We start from the raw sequence: 14,917 nt of genomic DNA, 5'->3' as shown, positions 1-14,917 counted from the left end.
CCTATTCCCTTTCCGTTGGTTAGTCTGTAACCTAGCACCCCGCAGTTTCTCCTTCTAATTAGATCATTTTCCGAAACCATCATAGAAACATTAACGGCAAAAAATTCATCCTGGTAAGTCTGAGAGCGAAAGAACAACCATCTTCCTCCTCGCATTACATTCCTCGTTCCACCAAGCACCTAGACTTTCAAAATAATTCATCACATATTATCAGTCTTCTTTCTTCCGTATCGTCTGTAATAGTACCTTTTTGCCTCGTCTGTTTCTTCTGCACTCTGAACATTGCTGCTCTATACTTCTTACTCTATTATTATTATTTTTGAAAATTTGGAAATGTGTGGTAAGAACTTTGGGACCAAACTGCTGAGGTCATCGGTCCCTAGGCTTACACACTACTTAATCTAACTTAAACTAACTTACACTAAGGACAACACACACACCCACGCCCGAGGGAGGACTTGAACCTCCGACGGGGGCAGCCGCGCGAACCGTGTCAAGGTGCCTGAGACCGCACGGCTACCCAGGCCGGCTTATTATTTTTTTTTCCCTCTAAGTAAATCTGTTACCTAAGTATCTCTTATATGCTTTGTTACAGTCATTAACATCATAAGTAATATTATTGTTATCGATGTGCTCCTGAAGCTCAACGTGCAGTGGGCTAGCTGGCAAGACAGGACGGTGGATTCACGAACGTTGGTCTGGCACACTGGCCTGACTGACTTGATTTTTAGGCGGTTTCCCATGCTCTTTTCTCAAATGCTGGGCTGGTCGCAGTCTCCGCCTCAGAAAATGCGTTACACTAACAGCTAAAATACGACATCACACGATTTTTCTTTATTTATTTACTGGCTATCGGGACGTGCCCATACAGCCATCTCAACAGTCGAATCATGACTATACGAACGTAAGGACAATACAACAGCCCATCCCCAAGAGGAGAAAATCTAGAGCCCGACCGGGAATGTGTGTGTGAATTCATACAAACTTATGCTAAGAACAGCACACACATGTATGCCCCCCTCCGGCGGGAGGGGTCGCGCAATCCGTGACATGGCTCCTTTAAACGCGCGGCCACTCCGCGCGGCGACCGGGAATCGAACCCCGCTTCCTTGGGTTAGCAATCTGCCGCGATTACCGTGGGGCTACCGAGGCGGATAAGTTTACGCGATTCACAGACAGACAGTGTAAACCACTTTCGGCCCTTAGGTTAACTCACGGCTAGGGCGACAGGAAGTGTCATGTGGCCACAAAGGTAAATAAAGTAAATTTCTCAAGTCAGGTGAACAACTATTCCCTTACGACAGATAACACTAGTAAAGAGATTGTGTTATTGTTATCGTCCACTTAAGTAGTGGTGGTTTATAACTGTACTCTAATTTCATTTTTATTTTTCTAATTCGTAATTAATACTTCCTACATTTTGTGCTAACAAAACCAATAGGAAACGTCGGATCAGGTGTGATAGATAAACAAATGGATAATAGGAACACTGAGATGTGTCCTAAAGGTAAGTATTGTATAACGATTGTCCTCTCTGTAAGAGAGTGCTGTTTTAGAAAATGGTTGCGACACTGCACTGGTACTAGCGAGCACCGAGATTCAGTTCCCCGTTCTGCTACCCAAATTGAGTTTTAATTGAAGCACTTGAGGAAAATAGTGAAACGGACCATACTAGATTTTCTTCTACATTCCCGTCCAGGCTGAGATGGTGCCCCGCCTCTACTGAGCACGGTGTCGCTGAGAGGTTGCACAGCAGCTTTTCATCTCGTCTTTTCCTAATAACCAAGTATTCCAGCAGCCGCTAAGCGCTGTATTCTACACGAGATTGGTGTGCAAGCAGCGCGACGAAATATTCGGCGAGCCTCTGGTCGGCCAGCCCCTCACGGTGCGGGTGTGGGTGTCGGGACCGTTGCCGTAGCCGCCAGCAATCAGGCTGCGCGGATAACGATAAGTTAAGGCTCCGCAAGTGTGGCACGTTCCGCGGCGCAGCCGGCGAAACTTCGGTTTCAGTTCGAGATGAAAGTGAGGGGCCGGCAGGGGGAAGGGGAGAGTGGGAGGGGAGAGTCGGGCTGAGCAGACGCGCTAGTGCGACGCCGACGCCTGCGCCGACGGCCAAGTTTTGAGGCAAACCAGCAGCGCGCGCGAACACAATTCACAAGTTCGGGCCCCGAGCGGATTGAAACAGATTGGACCCAAGTTGGGGGGACGCTCTGTTCGGAGTGCCGCCTCGCTGCGGCTCGTCACCGAACACGGCTTACTTCCTATTCTGCTGACCTTCTTGAGTCCAAAAGGTCATACGATTCGCATTATTCGTGAGAGCGGCGTAAAACAGCAGTGCACTGGAATTCTGAATAGAGGAGAATCACCCCACAGAAGATTTTATAAGAATATAATATATTCTATTGGCTTAATGCATTTGTGAATAAGTGATTTTGAGGTACCTAACAAGTACTGTGGCGTTCACCTTCGACGTGATGACGGCGGTAACGAATTGAGGTATAATTACACGAGACAGTGAAACCATTTGGGAGTCCTCCATGGCCACTGAACCGTCATCAACAACTTACGAACACCTGTCGGAGCAAGGTTCAATGCGCACCATCTCACGCTCCATAGTGTCCCAGATTCGGTCGATTGGACTGAGATCATAACACCTCGAGGCAGCACACAAGTATCCTTAAGGCCATGGATTGTTCCTCAAATCATTCCCACGCCGTGCAGAGCGGTGGGGTGGCACATTGCCTTGCTGAATATACAGCACTTACATTGATCTGTTGTTTGCTTCTTCTTCTTCTTCTGACTGGTCTTCTGCAGCCCGCCGCGAATTCCCCTGTGGCAGCATCTCAGAGTAGCACTTGCAACCTATGTCCTCAATTATTTGCTGGATGTATTCCAATTTCTGTCTTCTTCTACAGTTTTTGCCCTCTACAGTTCCCTCTAGTACCATGGAAGTGATTCCCTGATGTCTTAACAGATGTCCTATCATCCTGTCCCTTCTCCCTGTTAGTGTTTTCAATACATTACTTTCCTCTCCGATTCTGCGCAGAACCTCCTCACTCCTTACTCAATCACTACACCTAATTTTCAACATTCTTCTGTAGCACCACATCTCAAATGCTTCGAGTCTCTTCTGTTCCCGCCGGCCGAAGTGGCCGTGCGGTTAAAGGCGCTGCAGTCTGGAACCGCAAGACCGCTACGGTCGCAGGTTCGAATCCTGCCTCGGGCATGGATGTTTGTGATGTCCTTAGGTTAGTTAGGTTTAACTAGTTCTAAGTTCTAGGGGACTAATGACCTCAGCAGTTGAGTCCCATAGTGCTCAGAGCCATTTGAACCATTTCTTCTGTTCCGGTTTTCCTACAGTCCAAGTTTCACTACCATATAATGCTGTGCTTCAAACGTACATTCTCATAAATTTCTTCCTCAAATTAAGGCCTATGTTCGATACTAGTAGACTCCTCTTGGTCAGGAATTCCATTTTTGCCAGTGCTAATCTGCTTTTGATGTCATCTTTGCTGCCGGGCGGGGTGGCCGAGCGGTTATAGGCGCTACAGTTATCCAATGGGTGCATAAAGGAGTTCATAGGTATACTACCCTTCACTGGAATGAAGATATGGACTTTGATATAAATAATAATTTCATGAAATTTCAGTTTGTTTTTTTTCCGACAGCCTGAGCACTGATAAGCAAATGGACACCATCACCTAGAGCAGTTGATTCGCGGGAAACCAGTGAGATTTGGATTCAAACGTGCTGTTCTCGCCCGCATCTCGTGGTCGTGCGGTAGCGTTCTTGCTTCCCACGCCCGGGTTCCCGGGTTCGATTCCCGGCGGGGTCAGGGATTTTCTCTGCCTCGTGATGGCTGGGTGTTGTGTGCTGTCCTTAGGTTAGTTAGGTTTAAGTAGTTCTAAGTTCTAGGGGACTTATGACCACAGCAGTTGAGTCCCATAGTGCTCAGAGCCATTTTTCGTGCTGTTCTCTAAGCGGTTTCTGTTACCATATGTGTAAAGGAAAATCGAAGGATGCACGTGGTGTTTCAGTTCTGGGACTTGGCGGATCAGTAGTTTTGAATATGATTTCTTTTCTGCAGACTCCTGAACTTGACAAAATATATTTTTATAACTTTTTCACGAGCGTCCGTTTGATGAAAGAGGTCCGGAACTGTGAGTAAGGGCAACTGGAACTGCCTATATGAACCGAATGAATAACTGTCCAATAGAATCCGAGGACATCATGAAGAAGAAACGAAGAGGAGCACATGACTACATATTTGACAAGAATATGGAGATAATGGCAGTAATATGGAAGAACAACAACTGTGTAAAGCTCTTGTCAAACCATGAGACAGTGATTCCAGTAAGCCAAGTAAAGAGATGGAGCAAAGCTGAGAACAAAGATGTGCAAGTTCCACAGCCAAGAATGATTTCAGAATATAACAGTCATATGGGAGTATGTGAAGTGTCGACAAACTGGACTGGAATGTGCAGAAATATCGTGTGAGAATTCGAGATAAGAAATGGTACTTCCCATTGTTCACCGATGCATTAGATGTAGCGTTGGTCAAAGCGCAAATCATGTACTACCTCTCGAATGAAAATATCCCTCTGCTTCAATTATGAAGGATCGTGGCAAAGGCATATCTTGTTCAGTCATATGCTGCTTCTGATCCGAAAAGGGCAGGACGTACGTAATACCCAAAATCATCCCTTTCACGTGTTCCAATTGAACTCAGGACTTCTGCAAGCGGACATGTGATTGAACACACTGGGGAAACAAAGAAAATTAGAATTTTCAAGAAAATGTGAGAAAACAGTGTTCTGTGTGCAATGTGGAACTCCATATTGATTGTTTTGTTGTCTGGCAGAAAAAATAAAAGAAAATGTAAAAAGAGAGTGGCACGCACCATGATCCCCATTTGCGGATCTATTAAAATAAATAATTTATTTCAAGAATATATTTTTTTATTTTATATTCCTTTTCCTCATCTCTATGTCAATCAGGCAGCACAGAAATAAATGTAGATTGAAGAAGAAAATTGTATACTTCATGGGTTAATCCGAGCACTTCGTTATGGCCGTCCACTCTTGGCTTTTATACGTACTGCATATTACCCGTCTCTCTCTCTCTCTATAGCTTACCCTATTTCTCTCAGAATTTCGAACTCTGGCACCATTTTAGATTGTCGAACGCTTTTTCCACGTCGACAAACCCTATGGACGTGTCTTTATTTTTCTTTGATCTTGCTTCCATTATCAACCGCTTGGACTGGGTGTTGTGTTGTCCTCATCATCATTTCATTCTCATCACCGGCGCGCAAGTCGCCCAATGCGGCGTTGACTGAAATAAAACTTGCATTGGCGGCTGAACTTCCCCGAACGGAGCCTCCCGGCCAACGATGTCATACGCTCATTTCATTTCCTTCCTTCCCTCCTTCCGCCACACGCCATGCTACTCTTGAAATTTCTGGGCTCTCCCTCGTATAGTCCGACTGTGGTAGCGTAATTCTTTAAGGCACTTGACTGGCGTCCTGGAGGAGTGGTATTCAAATTCCTCTCCAGTTTTATGGATCCTTTGGTTTCCACAAATCACTTCAGGCAAATGCTGCGGAGATTCATTTGACATGACCGCCACAAATTTCCCTCCATAATAACATCCGTCTGAGCTAGTGCTCTGTCTCTAAAGCCCTCGATGTGCTGTGATATTAAATGCCAGCTTTCTTAGCTCAGTCTGAGCTCCCCGCTACAGGCCTATTAAAGGGGCCTACTGCCGTTTTTAAAATTTTAGAAAGTGTTATTTCAATAGTTTTAATTTGTTTAGGTGTATCTTATGACCCTGGTGCACTAAAATGTCACGCCGTAACTGCATCTCCACTTTCTGAAGAAACAGCGCAGACATAAATTTCCTTCACCACCAGGATTCTAATCTACTACTTCGGTCAACCTCCAGTGCATCTCCCCTTGTACCTCGGTGGCCGAGGTGAGTAATTCTTTGATTAACAAGAATTTTCATGGAGCTCACAGGTGGCCATGCTATACAGAACGTTAGCAGTGTTGACACTAATCCACTACAGTTCCCTCTAAGTTACGCGATATGGCTCCAATCGTCTAGGAGACCAACGGCGTTAGATCTGACCAGTCGGAAACACAATATCGACTTTTTCTACTCTCTCTGAGGCGCTTATGAAATGTCTGAGATGATCCAAGTTTTAGTCCATCTAACTCTATTTTCTGAAGATGTCTCCCGGCTGTGTGGTCGAGCGGTTCTAGGCGCTTCAGTCTGGAACCACGCGACCGCTACAGTCGCAGGTTCGAGTCCTACCCCGGGCATGGATTTGTGTGATGTCCTTAATTTAGTTAGGTTTAAGTGGTTCCAAGTTCTAGGGGATTGATGACCTCAGATGATAAAACCCATAGTTTTCAGAGCCATTTGAAGATGTCCTCTGAGGTTCTCTTATCGAGTTATCGATTCAGATTTCGTTGCGCCCTCGCATTGAAGACACTCAGCCATCAAAGAAGAGCGTTCCATTTCTCTCTAAAAAGTCAGTTTGTATTTTCATTATTATTCACACGGAATTTATCCGTATAAAAATATCGTATTTCTCAACTGTAGACTAAAGAATATGTACACACATTCGGTTGTCTGGCGGCGTTTCGTTAACTGGCACAACAGAGTTTTATTGATTCGTGACAGTAAAACAGCAAAAATTAAAGTTCTCCGGATAAGATTCGTTGTTCGTTTGTTGTGGTCTTCAGTCCGGAGAATGGTTTGATGCATCTCTCCATGCTACTCTACCCTGTGGAAACTTCTTCATCTTCCAGTACCTACTGCAACCTACATCCTTCTGAATCTGCTTAGTGTATTCATCTCTTGGTCTCCCTCTACGATTTTTTCCCTCCACGCTACCCTCCAATACTGGTGATCCCTTGATGCCTGAGAACATGTCCTACCAACCGATCCCTTCTTCTAGTCAAGTTGTGGCACAAATTTCTCTTCTCCCCAATTCTATTCAATACCTCCTCATTAGTTATTTTATCTAACCATCTAATCTTCAGCATTCTTTTGTAGCACTACATTTCAAAAGCTTCTACTGTCTTGTTCTCCAAACTATTTATCGTCCATGTATCACTTGCGTACATGGCTAAAATATATTTCATTTACAATAGTGAAAAATAGATATCGTGTCGCTCCCAGCCTAGTGAAAGCCTTTAGACTTGATAGCATATCCGCTGCTTGCGTTCAAAGTCGTTGCTTATTGTATCAAGCAGCTCTCATATTGAACGACAAGGCTGAGCAGACCCCATTCCCGAGCTTTCCACCACGGATAAATCTGGGGCAATCACAGCGTCTGTAACTAGCAAAGTTGGCGACTGCCGACAGCCAGTGTCGATTTGAATATCTATCCACCGCACTGTTCTGCGCGGCTTTTTACCCTCACATTCACTACCACGTTTCCAGAAGCTGAGTTGTGCTCGTTCGTCGCGCATCTCTCAGAGATGCTCGACTTTTAAAACGATGCAGCTGCTGAGTATGTATGTACGTTCTAGTTCTGAAGAGTAACTGGAAGTCTCTCATGCAATTCATAGTGACGTCGCGACAGGTTTGAGGTTGCCCCTGCGCCGCAGCGGTAGTCCTTGTTTGTCAGAACGCAGCCCTTGTATCTCAGGCTTCTCTGCGGAAGGAAGCAACTGCAGTCAGGTCTGTCGAAGGCTCGTCCCAAGTGTTGTTGGAAAGTTGTCCACATCGTCATTCGTACCGCGCTTACAAGGTAGGCATCGCCTAAAAGGAAAAACAGAGGTTAACGTCTCGTTGACTTCGTTCTTGTATCATGCCAGGCACTCCACGCTTCCAGCGCAAAGCCGTACTTGTCGTTCGCCATTTCCCAGCGCCTTTGTCGAGTGGCCGAGCACACAGCACGACTTCCTCATGTAAAACATAAAGTGTCCCTCCTGTGATTCACACTAGAGGACGTTGACTTATATGTTCTCGGTGCGGCTGAACTTTGACGGGTAAGAAGACGCCGAATTTTAGTGGCCTGTGAGAAAATTTTTGGATAATCTATGAACGCCTCTTGCAGCTAATTTTTGGAACTATGTGCATATTAACTGATTATAGGAATGAAATATGAAAACGTAGTAGCAACATATATACATACTTACATACATATAAACACACATACACAGATCACCATCTATCCTACTTTACAGAGGAGACAAGCATCCGAACCCCACGTTCTGTGAAGAGCTCCTATTGATAGTTTCACTGTCCTCCTTCCGTATATGCTCACGGCAGTAGCACATAAACGTTCGTGCAGTCCTTTGTGAAAGTCACTTATCTCAATGGATTTCCCCATTTGAAAGCCATATCATCGCCGGGTGACCACCGTCCGTGGCTGCTCCGTTTACATACATTTGTTACTATGTAACGTGCCCGCAACGCCACCACGAGGCATTCAACGTCAAGGTGGGCAGGGGTCATAATGTTTTGACTTATCAGTGAATGTGGACATGAGGAGACTTCACTTAAAACGACGTTTGAAAAGACACTGACAAAGGCAACATCATATGGACTGGAAGTTTGCAGTCCTATGTAAGCACAGGTACTAATCTCTGTACTACAGTTGTTCCACATCGAGTAGCAAACTAAAGGCTTTAACCTACATTCGCTCTACACCAGTAGTCAACAGTAAGGTCAATGTTAACGTCATGCCGCGCGGGATTAGCCGAGAGGTATAGGGCACTGCAATCATGGGCTGTGCGGCTGGTGAAGGCGGAGGTTCGAGCCCTCCCTCGGGCATGGATGTGTGTGTGTTCGTCCTTAGGATAATTTAAGTTAAGTAGTGTCTAAGCTTAGGGACTGATGACCTTGGCAGTTAAGTCCCATAAGATTTCACACACAGTTGAACATTTTTGTTAACGTCACAATAAAGAGAAAGAGAGCTAGAAAAGAGAAAGTTCTTTCTGTATAAAACATGTTGTACAATGTAGACAAGCCTCTTACATATGGTCTAGTTGTTAGGAACTCCCGAGGGATAAGTTCAGCAGTCAGATTGGAAATGTTTCTCGCTCTGCACACAATGGTACCTCTCATTCATAAAGTGTGGCAATTAAGTCTTAAATATATATTTTGATTTTAGGTGGCTGCAATGGGTGTGTGTGCGCAAAATTTAGTGTCGATTTTGTGTTATATGATGACGAAAGAAAAGAAAGGGTGACAAACAGTACCGGCGCACAGCTTACTGAAAAAATAAAAAAAAAGTAGCTCCGAGATTGGCGCCTAGCTTAGTGCCCACATCGTGCCGATGAATCACCGTCAACAGCATTACATGACATCTTCTTTGAGACACTTCGAAGTCGTTTTTATTGAACGAATACAATATGATGCGTTCACTTCTGCCAAATGTAATACAGCGGAGTAAAAGTAAACACAGTTCTCGTTCACTTCATCTCTGGGCATGAACCCTTTATTTACACAAGTTTATGTGTAAAGAAGATGGCAGCTGTGAGTGTGCGTGTGTGTGTGTGTGTGTGTGTGTGTGTGTGTGTGTGTGTGTGTGTGTGTGCATCTGTCTGTCTGTGGTGACAATGGAAGCCTACAGCACGACATTCCTCACTGTAGGAGCACTGTTAATGATAATGAACGCTACAGATGTTTTGTACTAGCGGTGTCGACGTACGACATGCAGCGATCCAGAGAGACAAGTGAAGCTGTGCGGCATCTTGCAGATATTCACTAGCTAAAGGAACTGCAGGTGTAAATCATTCGAGGGCGATACTACGAAAACTCCGATGTGCGACGGCGGCAGGAAATTCAAATGCTTGCGAACGGCAACTGTGCAGATTTCGTTGAAGCAGAGACCTAAAGCGAAATATGCCCTCTCTGGGTCGTCTCAGTCATCGATCCGTGACGGTCGTGGGGGTCTGCTGAAGGTTAATTCCAGGGATTCTGTCCCCGAAGCGTAATGAGTTGGAGACCAATGAATGGCAAGAAAGCAATGGGAGGGGAGAAGGTGTGGAGAACCTTCCTAGATCTGTGCCAGATATGTTTATCCTCGTCTGATGACCTCAGATGTCAATGAAAATCATGCGCTGACTACAACAGTTAGGGACTGAGTCCATATCGTCCTGTTAGGGGATCAAACTGAATGAGAGCTGTAGTAAATTTATATACATTTTCGCGCGTTTAGCATGACGGAGCATGGTCGCAGTAACACAAAAGTGAGGTATAATAACAATGAAAAGAAATGGCGAAGAATTTTTCTAATAACGGAAATATACATAACTATGAATAGACAATTTACCAACATTAACATAGGGTTAGGTTTCAACACGCTACCATATTTCCATAAAAACGTAGTTGTGGTTTATATGTATTATCAATTAAAAATGACCTGCTATAGTAAATAGGCAACAGGTCAGAATTCAACGTCATCAGTCAAATAAATAAATATATACATCCAGAGTGAAATTTTCACTATGCAGCGGAGTGTGCGCTGATATGTAAGATTAAAACTGTGTGGCGGACCGAGACTCGAAAGCAGAACCTTTGCCTTTCGCAGACAAGTGCTGTACCATCTGAGGTACCAAAGCCCGACTCACGACACGTCCTCATAGCTTTTATTCCACCAGTACCTCGTCTCCTACCTTCCAAACTTCACAGAAGTTCTCCTGCAGATCTTGCAGAACTAGCACGCCTGGAGGAAAGGATATTGCGGAAACACGACTTAGCCACAGCCTGCGGAATGTTTCCAGAATGAAATTTTCACTCTGCAGCGGAGTGTGCGCTGGTATGAAGCTTCCTGGCAGATCAGAACTGTGTGCCGCACCGAGACTCAAACTCAGGACCTTTGCCTTTCGCGAGCAAGTGCTCTACCATTTTTTTTAACTCTTTATGTTCGTTATAAATCGTTCTATTTGTTCAGGGCGAACGTCCCGTGACGCTTGTTCATCTTTGATCCATTAACTGACCGAATACGCTAAACTACCGTGCCGGCATCCATCTGAGCTACCCACGCACGACTCAACACCCGTCCTCACAGTTTTGATTCCTCCAGTACCTCGTCTCCTACATTCCAAACTGGCGGAATTAAAGCCGTGAGGACGTGAGCCATGTCTGGGTAGCTCAGATGATTGCCGGAATGGTAGCTCAGCGTGTTCGGGCAGAGGGATAGCTACTGTAACAAATAAACTAAGTGAATGGATCAAAGATGAACGTGAACAGGCGTCATGGGACGTCTGCCCCGAACAAAAATAAGAAAGAAAGGATGGTACAGCAGTTGCCTGCGGAAGGCAAAGGTCCCGAATTCAAGTCTCGGACCGGCACACAGTCTTAATCTGCCAGGAAGTTTCGAAGATACACATTTTTTTTAATTTCCTTGTTTTTGTGTTTTCGATTTTTAATCTTCCTTGTCCGGCCGCTGTGGGCGAGCGGTTCTAGGCACTTCAGTCCGGAACCGCGCACCTGCTGCGGTCGCTGGGTCGAATCCTGCCTCGTTCATGGATGTGTGTGATGTCCTTAGGTTAGTTAGGTCTTCAGTAGTTCTAAGTCTAGGGGACTGATGACCTTAGATGTTAAGTCCCATAGTGCTTAGAGCCATTTGAACCATTTAATCTTCCCACTTAATATGGGGACAGCGCTTTATATTACTTCGGAAAAACTGTAAATAAAAATTCGTATTTCATTGTTTCAGGCGGTGTTAGATATTGTCTGGTAGTAATTCTGGTGTACACGTGCCTCACGTTGCGTCATAGTAGCTGCAAAAGTTGCACTGATCCAGGAACGGTTTTGTTTTCATATTTAGTCCAGATATTATCTACAAATTTTGCATCAGGTAATTAGTCCATGATGACCATCTTCAAGACCTACAAAGCAATAAGAGTGAGGCATCCTGCCATACAAAGTACAATGAAATTAGAAAATCAATTTACGACGCAGTCCTACACCATAGTACAAAGAATTTTTCAGTTAGGTGTACATGGAGCGAACACTCGTAAATATATACATTCATAAAATAGAAAACCGGTATGTGGTCTCATATGTGTGAGTGTGTAAGTGTGTGTGTGTGTGTGAGAGAGAGAGAGAGAGAGAGGGAGAGAGAGAGAGAGAGAGAGAGAGAGAGTGAGAAGGAAAGAGGGAGACCGAGAGGGGGACGGGGGTCTGGAGACCGAGAGGGGGAGGGGGGACTCAGGAAGTATAGAATTCAAGAAAAAAACGGAAAAGTGTGAGTAGATCTCTATTCTGTAGATCTAGATTCTGTACACAATTTGGTATGTGTATAGAAAGAGAGTAAATTGAAGAAAGACGAAAGGAACGAGAAGTAGTAGAAAAGAGAACAGCGAAAAGGTTAACGCCAGATATGATCATAACAAAGTGGATGAAGTTACGTAGTTTTTGTTTCTAGGCAGCAGAATAACCATGACGGACCGAGGAAGGAGGACATAAAAGGCAGACGAGCACTGGAAAAAAGGACGTTCGTTGCAAACATAGGACTTAATTTGAAGAAAAAAATAATGAGAATGTATGTTTGGAGCACAGCAGTGTCTGGCAGTGAGACATGGACTGTAGAAGAACGAGTACAGAAGAGAATAGAATCATTTGAGATGTGGCGCTACAGAAGGATACTGAAAATCAGTTGGATTGGTAAGGTGAGGAATGAGAAGGTCTTCGCAGAATCGTCAAGGAACGGAATATGTTACAAGGGAAATTAGAGCTTGTACTGAGGAGTTCAGACAGTCGTTTTTCCCTCGCGCCATCCGCGAGTGGTCTGCCACACACCGCTTGGTGGCTATCGGAGTATATATATATATATATATATATATATATATATATATATATATATATATATATATATATATATATATATATATATATATATATATATATATATATAGTTGCGGTGAACATTGACAAGACCAAGGGTCAGGATGAGAAGACATTTGGTAGGACATCAGGGAATAACTTCCATGGTACTAGAGCGATCAGTAGAGGGTAAAACAGTACATGAAGACAAAGACTGGGCTACATCGAGCAAATGACTGAGTATGTATGTTGCAAGTGCTACAGTGACACGAAAAAAAACAAAAGAAACTGTAGTTAATCTGTATGCTTTGATGAGTGAGTTTGCATACATCAAAATAAATTGCCATATTTTTTATTCCACTCACTTAGAAGCTTTAATTGTTTATACAACAAAATGACCGTTGGCCTAGGTATTTGACATGAATTTCTTGATAGCTCTGTCCGGTCCTGAGAAAAAGGTATCTTAAATCTCGAACAGATGGTTAACAAAGTGATCCTATAAGTTTCCGTTTTTTTCCGAAGGTTATTTTTCTGTTTGAATCATCGGTCTCCTGACTGGTTTGATGCTGCCCGCCACGAATCTTCTCCTGTGCCACTGTCTTCGTCTCAGAGTAGCATTTGCAACCTACGTCTTCAGTTATTTGCTAGATATATTCCGATCTTTGTTTCCTCTGAAGTTTTTACCCTCTGCAGCTCCCTCTACTACCGTGTAAATTATTCTGTGACGTCTTAACAGATGTCCTACCATCCTGTCCCTCATTGTCTGTTTTTCCCATATATCCCTTCCCCATTCCTTACCCGACGTACGGAACCCTAAAAACAAGTGTTTTCGTGCTGGCTTCTCATAAATTATTGTGAAATACAGTTGTGTGTACATTCTGAATGATTAAAAATCTGGTATGTACAAACGCTTGCTGTGGCAGTCGGTGAGGAATTTTACCGACTGACGCCTGCCGGTCCCCCGGCTCCACCAGGCGGGCTTCTCTCTGGAGATATTAAAGGGCGCGAGCGTGTCAAGGGCGCGAGGAGTGTTTTTCTGGCTGTCTGGTGTCAGAAAAGAAGGGCAGGCAGGCAGGCAGGCCTGGCGGCTGTCGGAAGCCGAAGACAAGGCGGGGCGCGCCGCCCGCCGCCGATACATCATATTCGGAGGCGGCTGAAGGCGCAGCGCAGCCGGCGCGCAGCTGTTGCGCGAGGAGCAGGCCTCAGAGGGCGCCGCCCGCGCCGCGTTATGGGATATTATAATGAGGCGGGCCGCGGGCCGTCAGGAATGCCGCCCCCGCCACCGCCACAGCTGTCTGATTGAGGCCGCCGCCGCCGCCGGTGTTAAATGTCGCCTCGGGACATGCGCTCCTTCCCTTCCTGTGCCACGGATATTCCCACAAAAACAAAACAAAAAAGGGAAGGGTATCGTGTCAAGAAAGTGGCGCGCAGCTCGTTGGTCATGACCTACGCCTACATAGAACGCGGTACGTTTCATGGACTGCGAATGTTCATCGGAGACGAAGGTATCGTCAGGAATGCCCCAGGGAAATGTGATAGTACCGCTATTATTTTGTGTAGACGTAAATGCTCTGGAAGATGGTGGGCAGCACTCTATGGTTGTTTGCTGATGACGCTGTAACGTACGAGAAGGTGCCGAAAAAATGGTTTAAATGGTTCAGAGCCCTATGGGACTTAACTTCTGAGGTCATCAGTCCCCTAGAACTTAGAACTAACTAATCTAAGGCAATCACACACATCCATGCCCACGGCAGGATTCGAACCTGCGACCGTAGCGGTCGCGAGGTTCCAGACTGTAGCGCCTAGAACCGCTCGGCCACCCTGGCCGGCTCTAGGCTCTTCAGTCAGGTTAGTTAGTTCTTAGTTCTAGGGGACTGATGACCTCAGAATTTAAGTCCCATAGTGCTCAGAGCCATTTGAACCATTTGAAGCGCCTAGAACCGCTCGGCCACTCCGGCCGGCTAGGTGTCGAAGTTGAGTGATTGTAGCAGGGTAGAAAGAATTCATAGTTGGCGTGATGAATGGCAGCTGGCTCTAAACGTAGGAAAATATAAGTCAATGCGGAATAGTAGGAAAAACGAATTAGGGATGCCAAAACCGACCAGTTAAAACCGAAACATTATTT

This window comes from Schistocerca nitens, chromosome 5 (assembly GCF_023898315.1).
Source record: "Schistocerca nitens isolate TAMUIC-IGC-003100 chromosome 5, iqSchNite1.1, whole genome shotgun sequence".
Taxonomy (NCBI): Eukaryota; Metazoa; Arthropoda; class Insecta; order Orthoptera; family Acrididae; genus Schistocerca; species Schistocerca nitens.
This window is presented reverse-complemented; position numbering follows the sequence as displayed.